Raw genomic sequence first — 11,260 nt, forward strand, 5'->3', positions numbered from 1 at the left:
ATGGGAAGCAAGTAACCAGATCAGCTTTACCAGCGCTGGGCCTGCTTCCTTAACAGTTTCCACCTCCCGGTAAGTAGCAGGCATTCCCCTGGCTCAAATCTTTGCCCAGTCTGTGGTACCAGTGCCACGACATCCTGATTTTAACCAGAGACAACCCTTCTCTCAGTGTCCCAAATGCTAGCATTATGGACTGAAGCCACCACATCTGGCCAACTTCCTATTCTTTGAGTCTCGTTTTTCTCATCTGTAAAATCAGGATATAGTGGCACTTGTACCACAGATCGGGAAGAGGTTTGGGGCAGGGGGATGCCTGCTACTTACTGAAGTGGAAACTTAAGGAAGCAGGCTCAGCTGGTGAAGCTGATCTGGTTCCTTGCCTCCCATGGGGTAGAGGAATCCGAGCTCTGAGTTCTTAGGATGCTTGCTTGCTCGGTGAACAATTGTGGAAACCTTCAGCTGTGTGAGGTCACCCCCAGCCCAGCTCCCAAGGGCAGTGATGCTCTCACTGGCATAGAGTGCTTGCACCCCCTAGACCAGTGTCTGAGAGTATGGGGGGGCAGCGCTGGCAAGAAAGCTGGGGGAGGGGATCGCAGAGACGAGCAGGCGGTCTTTGGGGTTCAGGATGAAGAACAGGTGAGAAGAGATGGGCAGTCCAGTCACAGGGGACAAGGCTGAAGTCCTAGTCTTCCAGCAATTCCATCACATTAGCTATCCACTGCTGTGTAACACGCTACTGTAAACTTAAGGCCCACACTTACCTCGGTTTCTGTGATCAGGAGTCTGGGCAGGGTCTGTAGGTCTTTAGGTGCTCTCCAGGGCTACGATCTCATCTGAAGGCTCAGCAGGGAAGTGATCTGCGTCCCAGCTCATACAGCTGTAGACTTTGTTAAAGGGGAGAGCGCTCGGGTCTTTGCTGCCGGTTGGCCTGGCACCGCCTTCAGTCAGTTGTGACATGGGCCTCTCCAACACGGCCACTTGTTTTCCCAGCCCAGAGAGGAAGGGTCTGCCAGCCAGAGACAAATCTGTTTTGCATGTCCTAATCATAGAAATGGTATTCCACTCCCTTTGCCTGCTTTCATTGGTTACACACAACCCATGGGCTGTATACACACACAAGGGAAGACATTTTTTTTCCAAGACAGTTTCTCTGTGTGTAGTCCTGGCTGTCCTGGAACTCACTCTGTAGACCAGGCTGGCCTCGAACTCCCAGAGATCCGCCTGCCTCTGCCTCCCAAGTGCTGGGATTAAAAGTGTGCGCCACCACCGCCTAGCCAAGGGAAGACAGTTTCCAAAGACATAACCACCAGTGTCACTGGGATCCTCTGAGAAGCTGCTGGCCACTGTCAGTTCATCAGCCTGAGTCACAGCTCTGGAATGTGTGACGTGCCCTGTAGTGCTGGGGCAGACCTGCTTCTGTGCGATACCCTGGCGACTCATGTCCCACAGCTCCTTCCACAATATCCACCTTGTTGCTTGGATTCTAACGAAGGAGGTGAGAAGGCGTGGCGTTAACGACACAGACACCGGGAGTCCATTGAAGGCAAATAACCAACTCATTTATTCAATAACAGGGAAGGCTTTATATACCCTCCTCCCAGCACCCAGTCTGTGTGGTCATCCCTCATTGGCTGGGCACAATCAAGAACTCTGACATTGATTAGCAACGCTGACACAACTGCTGCTAGGTCCTCAGGCAGACTCGGCACAATCAGGAACTCTGACACCAACCAGGGACTCAGACAGTGAGTAGGGACTCAGACAGCTCCTGTTGCTAGGCCCTCAGACTCCAGGGTGGCTCTTAAGGAGTATGTTACATGCATGCCTTGACAACTGGTCTGAGCCAATTTCCTTGACCCTACCGGCCTGTCCTCCTACACCACCTCATACTCACACCTCTGGCCCCAACTTCTCTCCTTTATGTGTGGTCCCCTTTCAGGGATGCAGACTGGGGATAAGACATGGATGCCTGGGACCTGGCCATAGCCTCACAAAATCTTTGTTTGGACACTTCGTATACCAAAGTGTGGGTGCAAGGGTTGGCCAATGCATGGGTAGCTGCTGTGTTCAGTTGTCCTACAAAAGAGGGCCTCAGACATGTTAATCTTGAGTAATCCCCAACATAGACTCATTCCTAAAGCAAGCTCAAGGATAAAAGGGATCAGAATTGGGGAGTGGCTGAGGAGGACATAGGCATGATTACCCCATCTTAGAAAACCTTGTCATTGGTCAGGATTCCCATGCTTGAGAGATCAATCTTAAATCTCAGCATTACGGTCCATAAGTCCTGGAAGGCCACAGTTAAGGCAACTGAGACACAACAAAAGACTCCTTAGCTATGATAGTCCTCCAAAGCCAAAGGCCACCGGTGTCCTCACGGCATCTGAAAGAGACAAAAGGGAAACATACTGTACATCAACTAATCAGGGATAGTAGAAGAAAATCGAGTCAAAAATTTAAAAATCCAAATTATTGACATACTGAAATAAAACTCTGGGGTTCCTGAAAGTTGGCAATACTTCTTATTCCCTAAGCCACACCCCCTCCTCTGACTGATGCCTTTTCTGAGTCTATCCTCCTCCTCCTCCTCCTTCAGGACCTTTGCACTGGACCTTGTGTTCTTAATCGTCTTGTTTGTTTTTTACACAACAGCCTTAACTCCATAATCTGGGTGACCACTCAAGACCAAGTAAAAACTGCGTTCCTACTCCAAAAGCTTAGCCTTGCCCGTGCCCCTTTAAGTCCTGGGGACATCTCCTGAGCTCCCTCACTGCTCCCCACCACACACACACACACACACACACACACACACACACACACACAGCAAAAAGTAGCTCAAGACAAGAACCTCCCCCCACATCTGTCCTCTGGGTTTGCAATGAAGGGTTAATGACCTAAAGCAAAGAGCCTCAGATGAGTCAACATCTCTTGACAAGGAAGGAAACATACTGATCGTGTTAGTTAGGGTTCTCTAGTGTAGCAGAACTTAGAGAATGAATCTCTCTATGTATAGAAAGGGAAAGTATTAGAATGACTTATAGGCTGCGGTCCAGCTAGTCCAACAATGGCTGCCTATGAACAGAAAGTCCAAGAATCCAGTAGTTGTTCAGTGCATGAGGCTGGATGTCTCATCTGGTCTTCAGTATATGCTGGAATCCTGAAAAAGCAGGCTCTGATGCCAGTGAAGGAACAGACTTGCCAATGAGGCAGAGCAAGCAGGCAAAGAGCAAAAGCTTCCTTCTTCCACGACCTTTATAGGCTTCCAGCAGGAGGTGTGGCCACATTAGAGGTGGGTTTTCCCAGCTCAATAGATCTGGATTGGATTAAAGGTGTGTATTCTCACCTCAGAGGATTAGAAGTAGATCTTCCCACTTCAAATTAAGCAGAAATTCCTCATAGATGCACCCTCCATTTTGGAATTTTAGTTAATTCTAGACATAGTCAACTTGACAACCAAGAATAGTCATCACACTGAGGAACATCAGTGAGCAGTTACCGACCTGAGACTGCAGGAAATAAATCTACAGATGACACTTTCTACCCCTCAAGTTCTCTTTTCTGCCCTATAAACCTCTCAAGCCCACTGTGTCTTTGCAGAGTCTCATTTCTGGGAGAAAGCACTGCCCTTCACTGTTCTAATAAAAGACAACCTGCTCTGAGGTCAGTCTTCTGTTTCACTTTTCCATCACCTCAGCCAATTCTGGTCTAATGAAAATAACTTAAAAAAAAAAAAAAAACTAGATTCATAGGGTCAGAGGGAGAGAGATGAGGAAAACGCAGTGATATATGCTGTAGTACTTGTCTGTAATCCTGTCATTTGGGAGTTACAGGCAGGAGGACAGACGGAAGTTCAAGGCCAGCCTCCACAGTGAGCTCCCAACCCAGTCTCACAAAACCAAACCAAACAAGCACACAAGCAGCCACAGTTTCTTCCTCAGCCAGCACCAGAGCCCTGGCAGGCCCCCCTGTCCTCACAGAAGTGATTCATAGACAAGGCGGTACACAATAGCTCCTGGTTCTCTTCCAGGTTCCAGGGTGGTGGCTCAGCGCGCACACCTGTCTGCACTTAGCACGCCTTGGAGGTGGTTCCACCTACTTACACACAGGTGGTTCAATGGAAAACATGGCTGAACTTTAGATGACCTGTACTGGACTCCATGTAAGGCATCTGCCAGAATGGGCGAAGGCCTGGCTTCAATGCCCAGTACCTCCAAACAAACCAACAGAACAACAACCACCACTACAAGACAACCCTAAAACCCTGGCTGCCCCCACTTCATTCCCAGACTGACTAACGAGAACCTCGAGAGTGGGCGCCAGGCATTGGGACTTTTTTTTAAAGCTCTTGACGGTGACTCCAAGGTTGTAAATGACTATTATAAAACTAGCTTTTAAGCCAGGCACAGGAGCACCTACTGCTCAAATCCCAGCACTTAGGAGGCTGAGGCAGGAGCCTGACAAGCTTCACGGCTGCCTGAAAGAACCTTTCAAAAGCAAGCAAAAGAAAAAGAGGAACTCAAGCACTCCCAACACTCCAGCAGAAAGTGGGAGGAATGGCGGCCCGGGTTCCCAGTGTGGAAGACTTTCTCAGGACACAGAACTTCCACATTGCAGGCAGGCAAGTCCCAGGGAAATTGGGGGGACCGGCTTACTCCACAGAAAAACATGACAGGCTCTTTATGTAGCTGTGAGAGGTGATGTGATTGACGTACATTCGTACCAGCATGAAAATTTCAAAGAATCCAAAAACTAACTTAAAAAAAAGATTAAGGGAGTTGCCATTAATTATCGAATTAATATTAAGGCTATAAAAAGAGGAGGTGTAGAAGTAGTACGCCTGCTTAGCATGCAGGAGGCCAGGGGTTCAATTCCAGTGGTTGAGGTCCATGCAGGATATTTCCAGATTCATGGCCTCCTATGAATAAGGGCTCATGCGGATTTCCAGAAAAGGCGGAACAACATCATTCAGAGAGGCAGTAGTGCACGTTATAGAGGGCAGTGCTCCCAAGACGGCAGTGGCCACAGGGGTGGAGGCACCCAAGGGCTGCAGGCCACACAGCCAGGTCTCTTCATGCGGCGATCTAAAGGAAGGGGAGTCTGGGTACTAACGGCACAGCTCTCTGTTTTGAGGGACAGATTAGGTCATGTATTCACTTCCACCATGCTGGTCCCTTGATCCTTGGAGTGGAGAAACTATCCTAATTTTCAAAGACAGGAGAGTACACATAGCCTGATCAGTCGGGCAGTGGAGAGTTCAGAGGTGGCTGGGGACATGGAGGTGTATGGGGGTACGTGTGCACGGCACACGCGGGTGAAGGAATTAAGCTAACCACTGCGCTGTTAAGACGCAGGGAGTGTGTGCAAACCCGAAAGCAGACGAGGTACTGAGCTAAACTGCCTCCTGTGCTTACCTGCCTGGACTTCTCCCCGAGAGACCCCCCAATTCGTTAGGGGAGCTGTGACTGCTTCGATAGGGGACAGATGCAGAGCTGGGCAGGGCAGGAACTGCCCTCCTCGTCTGTCCCTGATGCTGTTATGACCCCTGGGTCCCCAGCAAAGCACATACACAAAATTGTTTCGGCTGTTGGTTCTGGCTGAGCAGAGCGTCCTCCAGCCGTGGTCATATGTGTGTCCTTTGTTGTTTCTAGTGGCGTTAGTTGTTGGGGGAAGGAGGCATCTGTAAGGCAGCCAATTGGATTCTGGAAGAAATAAACTGTTTCTTGAGAAGGAGAGAGTCAAGGGTAGGTAAGATAATCAGAGAAAGGAGGGGCACTGTAAGGGAAGGGGGCCGGGAGCACCCCGCTGTGCCAGCCTGGGGTCATCACCCTACTGTGCCAGCTGGGGTCATCACCCAGCTGTGCCAGCCTGGGGTCATCACCCAGCTGTGCCAGCCTGGGGTCATCACCCAGCTGTGCCAGCCTAGGGTCAGGACTGCCGCCTGGATTTCATTTGCATCTGCTCCTTATAGATTATTATTGCTATTTTGTTGTATCTTTTTGATTTATTAACATAAAAGGGCCATTCTTCCTGGAGGTACAAGCAAGTTCCCGCTTGACCCACAGTGAGTAGTCTGCAGCTCTCAGACCATCCCTGCTAGGGAGCTCAGTTACTCTTGAACTCGGGCTACACTCTGCAATTTCTTTTCCAGTTCTGGCAGATAAACTCTTGTTAGACGTAGACTGAGTCCCAGCTACTAGGCCATCGGCCCCAAGCAAGCCTGCCTGTGATTGCCAGAGGAATGTGTGAGCATGGATGCTTTACGTGACGGGAGGAGTTTCACAGACCATGGGACTGTCTGCGGTTACGCCGCCCAGAGCGCAAGTGTCTCTAACAATGGGAAATGTCAAGAAGGCCTGTTGCCCATGAATCCAATAGAGACCTTTTGAATCCAGCAGCTTGACACTTGAGGGTGTGAAGGGCAGCGTGTGGTCATCTGAGGTCTGTATGTGGTCAACGCTTTTCAGGCCGGTTAGCAACTGAGTTATCTCAGGGTACATTGCCCAGGCTTGGCCTGTACAGTCAGCCTTCCCTGTGCTGCCAGACTGGCACCAACCAACGGGGAGATCCTGGGTTATTTGGGCTGGGTTTGATTGGCTTAGCCTTTGAAGGTATAAAGTTCCTCTTTTAAAAACCCTTGGGAGCCAAGAACACTTGTTATTACATATATGTATCAATTACTTGAATTGATCTAGAGGCAGGGCTCCCTCAGAAAAACCTAAGACGAGCTGTCCATAACCTAAGTCAGGGGAGGGGGGATGGAGAGGGCAGGAGGAGTAACAGGAGCAGAGAACAAGGGAAAAGGGACGCTCTTGAGAGGATGTAGGGTCGTTCCTGCCGATGATTGATGATTAACCAGCTCCGAGCTTCTGCAAGGAAGGTGGACCTAGTGTGACTGTGGGGCAGGCTTCCACCCCGTGTAGGCCTGAGCCGTCTCACCAAGTAGCAAAAAGGTAATTTAAGAGTTGAGTCACAGCCGGGCAGTGGTGGCGCACGTCTTTAATCCCAGCACTCGGGAGGCAGAGCCAGGCCGATCTCTGTGAGTTCAAGGCCAGCCTGGTCTACAGAGTGAGTTCCAGGAAAGGTGCAAAGCTACACAGAGAAACCCTGTCTGGAAGGAAAGGAAAAAAAAGAGTTGAGTCCCAGCTTAGCTGTGTGAGTAAAGGCCAGGCAGGAGGGGAGGTGCGCAGTTCTGAGTTAATTCAGGACAGGACCGGGGCATCTGGGTTTTCCAAGCTCCTCCTCCTGGCTGGTTGCCACTGCTTCTGTTAGGGTTCAGGCTGCGTCAGGGCTAGCTGCACACAAGCCCTTCACGGGTGGAAAGGCATAACCAGCAGGGCTTGGAGAAGTTCGAGACAGACGTGGTTCAGTGACTCAGAGACTAGGCACCAGGCTCCCCGGCAGCAGCTGTTTCCACCAGAGAACAGAGCAGGACGCCCAGGAACATGGCTGTGGGCGGGGCCTGGTCGGAGCCAAAGTAATAAGCAGGTGTTCCCCTTCCCTTCAGGCTGTGTTTGGAAGAGCACTCCTCTACAGTTAGTTCACCTGCACGTTCTGGAGTCAGTGGGACCGGCGGGATTTATTAAAAGAAATTCTCTCTCTGAAAAGATGAATCTGGCTGTACACTTCCAACGACCTTTATTGCCATTGGAGTCGCCCAGATGACGGTGTAGGGGCCCTTCCATTTTTGGAGTAAGTTGGTCTGATAAGGAGCCTTTCTACAGAGGTATTAGGACCTGTTCTGCAGGTTTGATCTTGAGATTAACATAACAGGGCTATATTCTGGAGTAGAGAAAGACAAATCCCCTAATTGACCTTTGAAATGCCCCAAATTAGTAAGATCTGCCCTGTCTCCGGGTCTGCTATCAAGTCATCCTATAAAATAGTCTCCCATAAAGCCTTTCCCAGGGGTCGTTTTCATTTTTGTTCTCAGGGTATTTCACATCCCTGTAGGGGAGATGGGGGTATGGGTGGCAATTTCTCTGAAATGTCTTGGCAAAGTTTGGCTGAGACATCCTGCAAGGTTTGATTGGCTCTTTCTACTTTTTCAGGGAACTGAGGCCTCCAGGCAGAATGTAAATGAGATCTAATATCTAATACCTTAGTCACTTCTTGGGTTATTTGTGAAGTAAAGGAATTCATTTTCATTTGTAGTGACTGAGGCGACTCAAGTCGAGAGATAATTCCTTTAATAAATCCTCGTTACTTCTGTAGCTTTCTCGGTTCTGAGGGGAAAGCCTCCACCTACCCCCAAGGCGTCTATTAGCACTACCAGAGGCTTCCACCCTGAGCAGACTGGCATGTGGGTGACATCTGACTGTCAGTCCTCCCCTGGGCAAGTGCCTTGCCCCTGAGCAGAGTTAAACAGAAAGTTTAGGTCCTGGGCTGTTGACCATACACACTGCACAGGCCTGACACAGAATTTACAATGTTCCCGTCCTTCTCCTTTAAAAAGCCCTTAAGAGCCACTGCGGCACCATCTCAAGTGAAAACCCTTGTAGCTTCCACTGCCCTTCCATTCCATGGCAATACCAACTTTTCATCTCGTACCTTCACTCTATGTGTGTAGGAACATTAACTGCATCTATTTTGACCTTCCATTCCAGGAACAACTGTGGACTTACAGGATGGTTTAATCTCAAATGTATTTAGAATCGAATAAGACAAATTCTGTAAGAAGATGAATTTGCTTACCCATAATGCCCAGGGTTACCCAGGGTTCCTCAGAAGTGATGATGACATCCTCCAGTGGGGACAATGAGGAGCCAGGCCTGAACAGTCATCTGTCCTGTCCATTGCCATCACAGCCTCTGGTTTCCCTTGCCTCCCCTTCAAAACCTGGGCCAGCTCTCCAGTGTACCATTTCCCAGCATCCCTCAACCCAGCCATGCTGACAACCAGTGTTAACTGTCACAAGACTTGTGTCTTGCTTCTGATTTTATTTTTATTTTATTGTATGGGTATTTTGCCTGCATGTATTCCTGTGGACCACTTGTGTGCCTGATGTTCAAGGAGGCCAGTGTTCTTAACCTCCAAGCATCTCTACAGCCACAAATCAGCAAGGGGCTGATTGTATCCACATATGTACATCAGCCCTAGAAGCTGAAAATCACAACCCAGGTAACACTGGGACATGAGGGCCAACCCAGGAAGTGAGGGAGCCAGGGCACTGAGATCTGGGAATCTGAGAAACCAGGGCCAGTCTCCAAAATCATTAGGCCTAGCCTGAAGATTTGGGTTCTTTTGAATTTCTGTGCATTGAGATACTTTCAGAATAGCCTCCCAGTAAGGAAGCTGCTCTCTGCAGAACAAGAGTTAACTTCAGGCTGAAGAGGCCCAAACCGAGGCAGGGAGGCGCCTTACAGGGACTTTTAGGGGCTACACGACAGTGCCAGGTGCTGGGCCCGTCATTTAATAAGCGGCCAGGTAGGTATGGACCCCTGCAGTAGGTTCCCATGCTGTTGGAGTGGGGGGTCCTCATGCAGTTACCTAGACAAAGCAAAAACGTCATTCCATCTAACCCTGCTAGTCTCAGAACTTTGCAATTAGCAAGACACCATCATTCCTTAAACAAAGCCAGGAGGAGTTTAACATCTGCCTTATTCATGTCCAAAACCCCAAGCTCCTTCTCTTCCAGATCCCCAGCCTCAGTAAACAAGCCTCCTCCTTTGGCCCCCAAAGGGCCCAGAATGTGTGTTCATTTCCCATAATGCCCTGGAGCATGTGAAGGGAACGTATGTGGGTCTTAACATTGAGCCCAGTACTCCCAAAGTATAGCATTTGGCAAAGCTAAAGAAAGCATGTGCCGTTCCTACCAACCACACCGCGAAGGAGCAGGCGCGCTTCTCTCTTTGAGAGCGAGCGAGCGAGCGAGCTGACTGCCTGTAAAGGGACATTGCCCGTCTCCATCCCCATCTTCTCGAAACCCCACTGGCGACCTACAGCAGAGCAGAAGGACGAAGCAGCCACAGCTGGCAGAACCTCCCTTACCAGACACCTGCTACTGGGGCTCATGCAAATCCGCCAGGGGATTTGTTTCCATTTGTTGTTTGGAGACAGGCTGGTACAGCACGGACTGACCTTACCTCTGAGTGCTGGGACTGCAGGTGTCGCCACACCCAACAAAGAGAATTCTTTACAAGCACTTCTCTGTGGGAAACATCCATTTCTCCCAATAATCACCGCCCCCCCAAAATGTCGATAAGCCCTTAGTCTGCCCTCACCTACCACAAATGGGGGCACAGGCTTGTGAATCATTTGGGCTTAGCAGGCAGTTGTACTGCCTGTGACATTCCACAAGCCCAGGCCATAATACCAATTTGCATGCTAATTTATATGCCTCTTTTCCTTTTTAGCATTTGTTAGCTTATCCCTGGAGCATTCAGTGTGTGTGTGTGTGTGTGTGTGTGTGGAGGGGGGGGGGGTGTTCCTCCTCATTCTGGGGCCCTCAGCAGGCTCTCGGGGAGTGACTGTTGACCTTCACCAGTTGCTGAACACAGGAGCCCAGGCTAGAGGCTCCAGGCAGCAGCACCTGGTGTACACAGAGCACTGGGCAGCAGCCCCCGCCTTCAGTCAACCAGGGAGGTGCAGCCCCGGATGCTAAGGAATTATACTCCAGTAGAAAGCAGACAAGGAGGCAAGCCAAGATGAGAAAGAACCAGAGGGGTTGGTCCCACCAGCTCTCCGAGGATTCTGGGAGCCTAAAACCAGCTGTTCGCCACTTATCGGGGTGGGGGAGGCACAAAACAACCAAAATTAGAATAGTGCTGGGATGTGGCATTTGCATTTAATCCCAGCATTTGGGAGGCAGAGGCAGGCAGACCTCTGAGTTTATGGCCAGCCTGGTCTCTTTTTTCCAGGCCAGCTAGAGCTGTGAGACTGTCCAAAAACACCACCACCACCACCACCACCACCACCCCCATCCCCCCTGTCGCGGTAATGCCCGCATTACCGATACCCGTTTACCATGTCTGAGCGAAGGGCTGCGGATTAATCCCAGTAATCAGCATACCTGGAGAACTTACCGACGTCGTCGTTCCTGGCGAACTTACCGACGTCACCGCTCCATGTGCTGAGTTCTGAATCCTCTTCGACCCCTCACCTGGTGTCCGAAGTTTCCTTCCCGGGTTTCGGCACCAGCTGCGGCGCGCTCCTCGGCCAGCGAGGAAGAACGACCACCACTGAGGATTCTTCTCAGATCACACTTTATTGGAGCGCCTCTTGATTAAGGGAGAGCGGGAGGTGAGGGGCGGCCCCGAGGACTAAA

The 11,260-nt window shown here is 50.2% G+C and overlaps 1 long non-coding RNA gene across 1 annotated transcript; it reads right to left on the reverse strand.

The window, feature by feature from the left end:
• Positions 1–1,534: 1,534 nt before the first annotated feature.
• Positions 1,535–10,910, reverse strand: LOC143267577 (uncharacterized). The gene is made up of 2 exons (XR_013042844.1): positions 5,564–10,910; positions 1,535–2,380 (listed from the first exon to the last, which is right to left on the reverse strand). It is a non-coding gene; the product is annotated as an uncharacterized LOC143267577 (long non-coding RNA).
• Positions 10,911–11,260: the final 350 nt, after the last annotated feature.

The sequence above is a fragment of the Peromyscus maniculatus genome, chromosome 10, assembly GCF_049852395.1.
Source record: "Peromyscus maniculatus bairdii isolate BWxNUB_F1_BW_parent chromosome 10, HU_Pman_BW_mat_3.1, whole genome shotgun sequence".
Classification (NCBI taxonomy): Eukaryota; Metazoa; Chordata; class Mammalia; order Rodentia; family Cricetidae; genus Peromyscus; species Peromyscus maniculatus.